Raw genomic sequence first — 8,887 nt, forward strand, 5'->3', positions numbered from 1 at the left:
ACTATTGACTTGTGTTGAGATGAATAGTAAGTGGTAAAGGACAAGAAAGGAAAATAAAACATTAAAAATTAACTATAAGTGAAAAGGAATAGACTTGAAATAAAAAAATTAACAAAAGAAAAATCTTTAAAAATATTCTACAAAAAATTAAAAGGTATGTATTTTTTTATTTATTTCCTAATTATAATTATTTCATTGGATTGTATGTTGATGATAATAGGTAAAGTTAGTGATATGGTAGAGGAAATGAAACTTTGATATTCATTTAGGAAATTCTATTGGTTATATAAATGAAAAACTATAAGACAAAGAAAAGAATTTTTATACTTAAAATGAAAATCACCTTGCACTAGAATTATTTTAACAGTTTGAGTGCAGATAATTACTATAGATAAATAAAATTTTTATTAGAAAGATGTAATTAAGATAATGTCATTCTTTTTGTACAAAATACTTATAAACTTTAACAGAAATCTTACAAGGTTTTGTGAGGAATGCTCAGGGTTACCATTTATTTTTGTATAACTGTCCTTTCCCAGTCAAAGTGATACAAACTATGTCAACTTGATGAGAAGGGATTAAATAAATAAATGCAAAAAAGAAAATCTTAAAGCCAGCCCTTATCATTATATAGTTAGCAAGCTTTCTCTTAAACTTGTGTATAAATGAAGTTCAGTTAAACTGGATTAATGTAGAGCAAGTAGAGCGCATCAGACCTCAGCAGTAGGACTGTTGCTTGTTTTGTTTTACATCAGTGACATAGGGGAAAGAATGGCAAAACCAGATTTAGGGTCTCGGGAGCCCTGGCACTTATTTTTTTGGGGGGGGGGGCTCTTCTTCATCATCCCAAAACTTATTTTCTGTTCCACAGGGTTCATAGCTAATCATGTGAATTTAAATTACTTAATCCTAAGATAGAGCATTTAAACATTCAAAACTTGTAATATTAGTATGATTTATTCACTGTAGGTATCCGTAGCATAAACAGGATTTGATTTATTTTAAGGATTTTGTACTGTGTTTTTATTGGAAAGGCTAGAAGGTAACAATGTATTTTTATTTCATTGTTTCACAAAAAGGCATATATTCAGAATCTAACAAACATTGTGTCTTGTAGGAAAATCTTAATCAGAAAGAAAATCAGTCTGTAGTGAAACATGTTCCAATTGAAGGGTTCAGCACAAAACTGATCATTCATCGCTGCTTACTCTGCTTGAGCTATGAAACATTAAAACTATATCTTTACAATGTCTTTTTCCATGCCTTTACAGTAATTAAATCTGAAATGATGGCATCAAAATTTATGCATGAAAACATGGTTAGATTTTCATTAAGCAGAGCATGTTGAGATTACAATTTTGCATCAAAGACCAAAATTCATTTTTCACTCTAGCAATTTATGAAAACACCCTTTCTGCACTACATATAGTAATTGGCGGTGGACTCTTGATAAATCTGAAATGCTACATCTATGTTAGGAAAGACAGATTCAAATTATTTGTGTTGGATCACTTGTAGGCATTTTTCTGCCAACAGGGTAACATCACTTTCTATGAACTTAAAGAAGTGCACCATCTCTTCTGTACAAGAAACACCTAAATTGATCAGGTAAGCTGTGCACAGGCTCTCTGCTGCCACTGAAATGTTGGGAACAGGCATATATATATTCTTGAAGCTGGTGAGGAAACCTGAAAGACAATCATTGAAACATGCAACTAGCTTGCCAATGACTGAGGTGAAACACTCAACCCAAAATTTCTATACTAATGTCAATGGTACTTCAGTTTTGTCAGCTGACAGTTAACGGCTTGTTTTCTTGAACTTTCGCTCATGTACTGCTCTAGTGCATCTGACAAGTTTCTAGCTCTATCTTCATTCACCTGGAAGTCCTTACAAAGAGTGTTAATGTGCTCTGCTCTAGACTTCATCAACTGACAGATCCCATTGCATCAAATCTTTTCAGGACTGTATGCCACAAAACAGTCATGAAAGTAGTATCAAGTGATTCCATTTTCTTCAACAGGGTCTTTGCTTCATGGCAAGTATTGCAGCTCTCCTCACTGTCTTTGCACATCTTCTTAAGTCTAAAATAGATCTCATTGTATTTTTCATATAGCACTTTCAGCAAAATTGCTTTTGCAGGCCATCACATCTTATTAAGACTCCGCAATATAACAGGCCTATCTTTTCTACTTGTTAGACCTGAACAAATCTTCTCCCATTAGTGTGTAAAAGAAATGTAGAAATTGTACAGAAGCTAAAAAAAGGTGAAAAAAGTCAGAAGCACACTGACATCTTTCTACTGCATTGACTCCTACCAAGTTCAAAGAATGTGCTGTGCAAGGAACATAGTCTATGTACTTTTTGTTTTTCAAGCTGATATACTTCCTGGACATATTGGAAGCATTGTCATACAACTGTTCACATGCATCTTGTAGATCTATCTATGCCAGTATTTCTGAACTTCCACAATGCTACATCAGCCATTGATTGCTTGTATGTCCACATGATGACTAATATAGTGCAATATGATGACTAGCTGATCACAGTGGGAGATATTTAGCAATGAATCGATGATTATAGAAATGTACTTTACACAAGTCACTACATCAGAAATTGCATTGAGAACCCCCCCCCCCATCAAAATAACAATCTCTTCATAGGTTGTGGAAGACAGGATTACCTTGTGTCTCGAGATGCTTTGCCATAAATTGGTCAAAATTTGTGAAACATTCAATAGCTCCAAGAAAATTTACACACTCAAAGTTACCAATGTCCTCATTGTCTCCTCCAAAAGCCAAACCTCATTTGCTCAGAAACTTCAGGCACTCTACTACTATGTGCAATGCATATCTCTAGTACTGTCTTTCCTCTTCTTTTCAAGTTTTCAGGAATGTATCTATTTTTCTGACTTTAGATATTTTGACTACTTAGCATGGCACTGAATTAAATTGTCCTGTACTCTTTTCATGGTTCTGGACAGTCGATGCCCATGGGACCACTTGCAAGATCCAGTATGAAAGGGGTCTCATTGCATGCTATTTGAATTTCTAATAAAGCAGAATATCAGTAGATAGGGAACAGATCAATAAAGCTGTTTGAGGCCCATCTTCACCACACTCGGAGGTTATTATTATTGAAAGAATTTGTGAATTTTATGTAAGAATTAGCATCAACATACTGATGTTTAACAGAATTCAATTTTGTTGGTTCATGTGTTCCTATGAATTGCAACATGAGGCATTTAGTGGATAACCTTTGTTAGACGGAAATAACATTTAACATAACCTAGCTGAAAGAAGATATTTGAACTGAGTGTCCTTGTAATAATCAAAACTACATAATGAGTTCCTAGTGAACAGAGAAGTGTCAAAATTAATTGTGAAGGTGAAAGGGGCACTGCTTACTTTGAGCCTCAAAATAATGAACAAAAAATGACACTGAACAATAGCTTATTAAATTATCTTGAACAGAGGCCCTGAAGAAAAAATGGCCCAGGATTGGGCAGGTCCCCCCTTACCTGTGGGACCTTGGGGCAACTACTGTACTTCCCACCCCTAAACTTGGCATTCAAGAATGTTCAATAAATTACTTAAATGTGCTGATGATATTAAGGTCTTGGTTGTTGCTAACTGTAAGGAGGATGTTGTTGCTTTACAAATAGATTTAGATTATTTGGTGAATTGGACAAGTAAATAGCAGATGGATTTTAACTGTAATTCATGCAAGTAATGCATGTGGGATGTTATAATTTGAATAATAAACATAATTTTGGTGGAATAACCGTAACAATGTTATACAATAAATGAATCTTGGTATTCTGGTTGATCAGTCTCTTAAGACTTCTTGGCAGTGTGCTGTTGCTAGTGGCGGGGTAAACAGAGTTTTTGGTTATGTTTACAGAAATACAGAATACATATCTAAAGAGGCTATAATTTCATTTTATACAGCCACTGGCTGGTTAGACTTCATTTGGAATATTGTGTGTAATCTTGGCTCCTTACCTTAGGAAGAAACCAGAAATATTGGAAAAGATTCAGGAGAGGGCTACTAGGATTTTACTCAGGATGGAAAGGTTTGCCATACTAGAACATGTTAAAAACCCTGTAATTGTTTTTTATTGAAAAAATAAGAGTTAAAGGGGATATAATTGAGCTGTTTAAGATTTTTAAGGCAATTGCTATTGCACATGCATCAACTTTTTACCTACTTAATGGTGAGAATTGGAGCTGATATACGTATATATATATATATATCTTTTTTGTAGTTTAGTGGATAGAATGTCCTAAATGAAACATGAGGCCACTTGCTGTCCTTAAGTGTTATGTTTATATATAGTATTTCAATAGTCGGGGTGTGAGTTATCCGCATGAGACTTGTGTCATGGTAGCTCTATTCCCAGCCAGCCATCTGATCCCTGGTATTGTATGACAGGCCTAATTGACATTGGATGTAGAAGATATACATGGTGTCAAGGAATTTTTGAAACACTTAAATCATACTGAAAAAAATATTTAACATAGAGACTTGTGGTTTGTTGCATGTGAAATAATAATGTTTATAAATTTTTCTACGGTGTACAATCACTATAATTCAAGTGATTTGAAACATTGCAGGAGTAACCTTTGTGAAGGTTTCTTGGAGACATTGACACAATTCAACCTTACTTGGAATAACATGGAGTGGCACTGTCTTACTGGAATAACGTGTTAGGTTGTAATATTACTAACTGTGGCAAGATAAAACTGCCACATGTAGGTATGTGTACCTTGAAAAAATTGCCTTTTCAAAGAAGAACAGACCAGTGACAGTATTATGGGTGGTTGCTGCTCAGACATTTATTTTTGGATTGTCTCTCACATGTTCACATGCTATGAGAAGTACTTCAAACTTTATTCTTGCATATACAACAAACCATGTATCTGTGTTAAATGGTTTTCCTAGGATGATTTTTCAAAAGCAAAGGTGTTTCCAAAATTCTTGGACACCATGTAGTGTGGTCGACATATTATTACATTATTATTTAGTTTCACTCATTTTCTCATAACTTATAAGAACTTTTATCTAGTGCACACACTATTGTGTCAATGGTCAAGGGATCAAACCCTAGAAAGGTATTATTAACATCATAACTTGTTATTCTATACAAATAATTTATACTATAACTTTTTCTTTTTTTCAGGCAGCAAATTATGCCTTATGTGTAAGCTCAAAAGATAATATCCAGAAATATGAATGTGAGAGAGAATTCAGAATATTAAAGGAATGCTTTCAAAATGCTGTAAGTAAGCACGCAACATATACATGCATGTCTTGCTGGAGATAGACTCTATAGTCTTTTAATTTTATCATTGTTTTGGTAGCAGATATATTTAGGTGTGATGTGATAATAAGAGAGATATGTATAAAACACATGTGTAAATGTTTATTTGTGGTTGTATTAGTTGAAGGGGATGTATATTTGAAGAAACTTGTCTGAGAGACAAGAGGCTAAAAAAATCTAAATGTCCTTCATAAAAATACATTTTCCCTTTTCCACTCTGAAAAACAAACATGCAAAAAATAGAACAAAATTTTATTTAGTATAGTAAAAAAAGTGTGTGTGTGGGGGGGGATTCACACACATTCAGAAAGCAAGATAAAATACACTAAAAACCCAGCTGTTTGCATAATCTTTATAAACCTGTAATATTTATTAATCATAATATCTACATTAAATATCTTATTTTTTCAGAAGTGGCACAAAAATAGTTTTTTAGAAAATTTAGTAAAATGACAATACATAAATATATTAAAAGATTGATTCATAACAAGCAAAATACTGAAACATGGATTATTTTTTGGTTTCGGTATAGTTTTCGTGTGCTAGATTTTCCTAGTTCAGAATTTTTAAAACTTCATAGATCCTTATCAATCTTTCCAAAGTTTTTTTTTAGCAGTTGAACAAACAATATGGGCAAAATCTCTTGTCTCTCAAAGAAATATTTTCACAGGCATTGAATCATATGTAAATTAATTACACACACCTGTAGCAGGTACATTTGTGGTGTTAAACATTAAATCAGGCCTGATTGAATGTATGTGGCTGAAACATATTTCTTCTCTCACAGTGATGTTTACAATTTTTTTCTTCTATAATTTCAATTTATTTGCACTTTTCCTTCACTTATACATAAATGTGACTACTTTAGAAATATTTTAGTGATATATAATGACAAAGTTGTGATATGCAAAAATGTTCAGAAATTTTGGGTTTGTTTATTTTCAGATGAAAAAGTTAGGACAGATGAAATGAACCCATCAGAGCTCCAGCTGCTTGCTAATATAATAAACCATAAACTTTAAGCAGTCTCACTTTGAAGTTACTTGTCATATACTGCAGTTATTTATTTTCCCAGTCGTACTTTCTGCTTCAGTACTAGTTAAACAGTTTTGTACTTATCTGACCCCAGGCAAATTTTGAATTACACAACAGTATAAACCAGTGATTGAATTATTATTATTAGATGATATCATGTTAAGCATAGTTCTGTGAGAGCAAATTGCAGAAAACTGTTTTAAGTATAAAACTCTCAATTAAGAACAATAGAAATACATGTGTGAACATTAAATTATGGAAGATTATAGTATTGATTTTTTTTTCTCAGTGTGATTAAATACAATAAACCTGTTAACATTTGCTATCATTAATGAGTATTATATTCACAAAACCTTCCCTCAACATATATTAGCTGTTGTTTGACCTTAGTGATTGTAAATTTCTCCTTAAGACAGTTTCTTATAAGAGGGCCTTTTGTAGGTCACTGTTTTTTTCTTGTTTTTCAGAAAGTAACTGAATTTTTTGTTTCAAATGTATACATTTTTTTATCTGTCTGATACTTCATGGCCAAGTGGTTTGGGAGCTTGACTTGTGTTTTGAATCCCTGTCCCACCAAACATGCTCACTATTTCAGCTGTAGAGGCATTATAATGTGACAGTTAATCTTACTATTCATTGCCAAAAGAGTAGCCCAAGAGTTGATGGTGGTGGTGGCAAGCTGACTTCCCTCTAGTCTTTCACTGCTAAATTAGGAACAGCTAGTGCAGATAGCTCTTGTGTAGCTTAGATGAAATTCAAAACAAACCAAACTGTTTAATATTATGTGTAATATGTGGTGAAAAATTTTGGAATACAAGTTAGTTAAAAGGACATGTTTACATTAGTACAAGATTCATGACTTCTGTAGGCATCTGAATGGACGGAGAGAATGCAAAAGATATACCTTGAAAGTTTGATCTCGGTATTAGTAGTTGCCTCATGATAACTAAATATTCATTTTGTGCTATTTATTTATTTTTAAGTAAGTTTTGAGTAAATGTGTTTCAAAGTATAAAAGTTGCAGTACTAAATGCATTAATATAGGTAACAGTATAAAACACAATTTAAATTTACTGATTTAGACATGTCTTTTCAGGGAACAAATTATCACCTTGTAGATGTTTCATAATATTTTCCTTCTAATTGGTATTGCTTTATTTATTATATGTTATTTTTTCACTTAACATAACATTTAAATGCACTCTTTTCTTCACATATTTTTACAGCAGTACAGCAACTTTGGAATTAGTTGTCTTCAGTAAGTGTTGTTAATATGATTTGAAGCCAGATGATGATGTACATACATAAAGTGGCATTGATAACATGCTTTAAGACAAAAACATTGTATATTTAGTTTGTTTTTTAATGGTATAAAACACAAAAGAAACCCAATCTTTAAAATTTTTAATTCTCAATCTGAACACACATTTTAATGTTAAATACCTTCCCAAATATGATAAATGTTTGTTGGCATCACACTGCTTATGAAACCCCAAGACAATGTCAAAATGTAATTGTGATACATGCCATTACATATTGGTTATGTTTGTCACATGACTTGTTCATTAGCATATTCAAAATAATTTAAATACAGTGTACCCAACCCTCTGTTATCATTGGTAACATTGATTTCAACTCTTTAATCCTGAACAATAAGTCACTGAATAAGTCAGATTACAAGTGTCATAGAAACTATCCAATGGGTTTCTGTCCTGTTATTTTAATTATGCACCTCAATTTTTGACTTGTATATACACATGTATCTATTGTATTCAAAATCCAAATATGCAGTTTCATCAGTAATTATTCTGTCATATCTAGTCTGCAAGCTGGGTTGTCTGAGAAGCAGATATAAATTTTCCAACCCTTGATGGTTGCCATGCCTACCTTCTATACTTTGCCTTGAGATTTACATCATGCATGTAGTTAGTTGACACAAGTGTATATAGTTGTTAGAAAGAGCTCAGTTTACACTAAATTCTACCAACAGTTAATTTAAAATTGGTGCACAGTTTTCTTTACAGTGTACGTGTAGCTGCCATTCTTAGTGTTGTCTGCTTGATTGACTATAGCATGCATGGTGTTTCCTACCTAAATATGCTATAGTTAGAGAGACAGAAACTGTATTTAGGTCTTATTTTTATATTTTGTTAATTATGTATTATGTTTCTTTTAAAAATCATATTTATATGGTTTAATGGGCATCAATTAATGTATGGGTATAAATGGTAATAGACGAAGAAAATGAAAGGAAAATAAAAAATAAACTACGTGAAAAGATAAAGACTTGAAATTATATAAGAAAAAATATGATTATTCTTTGAAGAGTTGAATAGTATATACATATTTCCATTTCTGAATTTTATACATTTCATTGCACTATATGATGATGATAATAGATAGGTATAATAGAGACAATAGAAAATAAAATATAAATATTTACTTAAAAAAACTTTTTGTATTCATATATGAGGTCCTAGAGTTTATACAAATGATATGTGAAAACTGTAAGATAAAAAATAGTATCTT

At 32.2% G+C, this 8,887-nt stretch overlaps 1 long non-coding RNA gene across 1 annotated transcript in view; it reads left to right on the plus strand.

The window, feature by feature from the left end:
- LOC106458233 overlaps positions 1–6,686 on the plus strand; it is a 12,391-nt gene extending 5,705 nt beyond the window's left edge. The window contains exons 2-3 of the long non-coding RNA XR_001290762.2: positions 5,183–5,281; positions 6,269–6,686. This is a non-coding gene — a long non-coding RNA (uncharacterized LOC106458233). The remainder of the gene's footprint in view (positions 1–5,182; positions 5,282–6,268) is intronic.
- The last annotated feature ends 2,201 nt before the right edge of the window (positions 6,687–8,887 follow it).

This window comes from Limulus polyphemus, unplaced genomic scaffold (genome assembly GCF_000517525.1).
Source record: "Limulus polyphemus unplaced genomic scaffold, Limulus_polyphemus-2.1.2 Scaffold432, whole genome shotgun sequence".
Classification (NCBI taxonomy): Eukaryota; Metazoa; Arthropoda; class Merostomata; order Xiphosura; family Limulidae; genus Limulus; species Limulus polyphemus.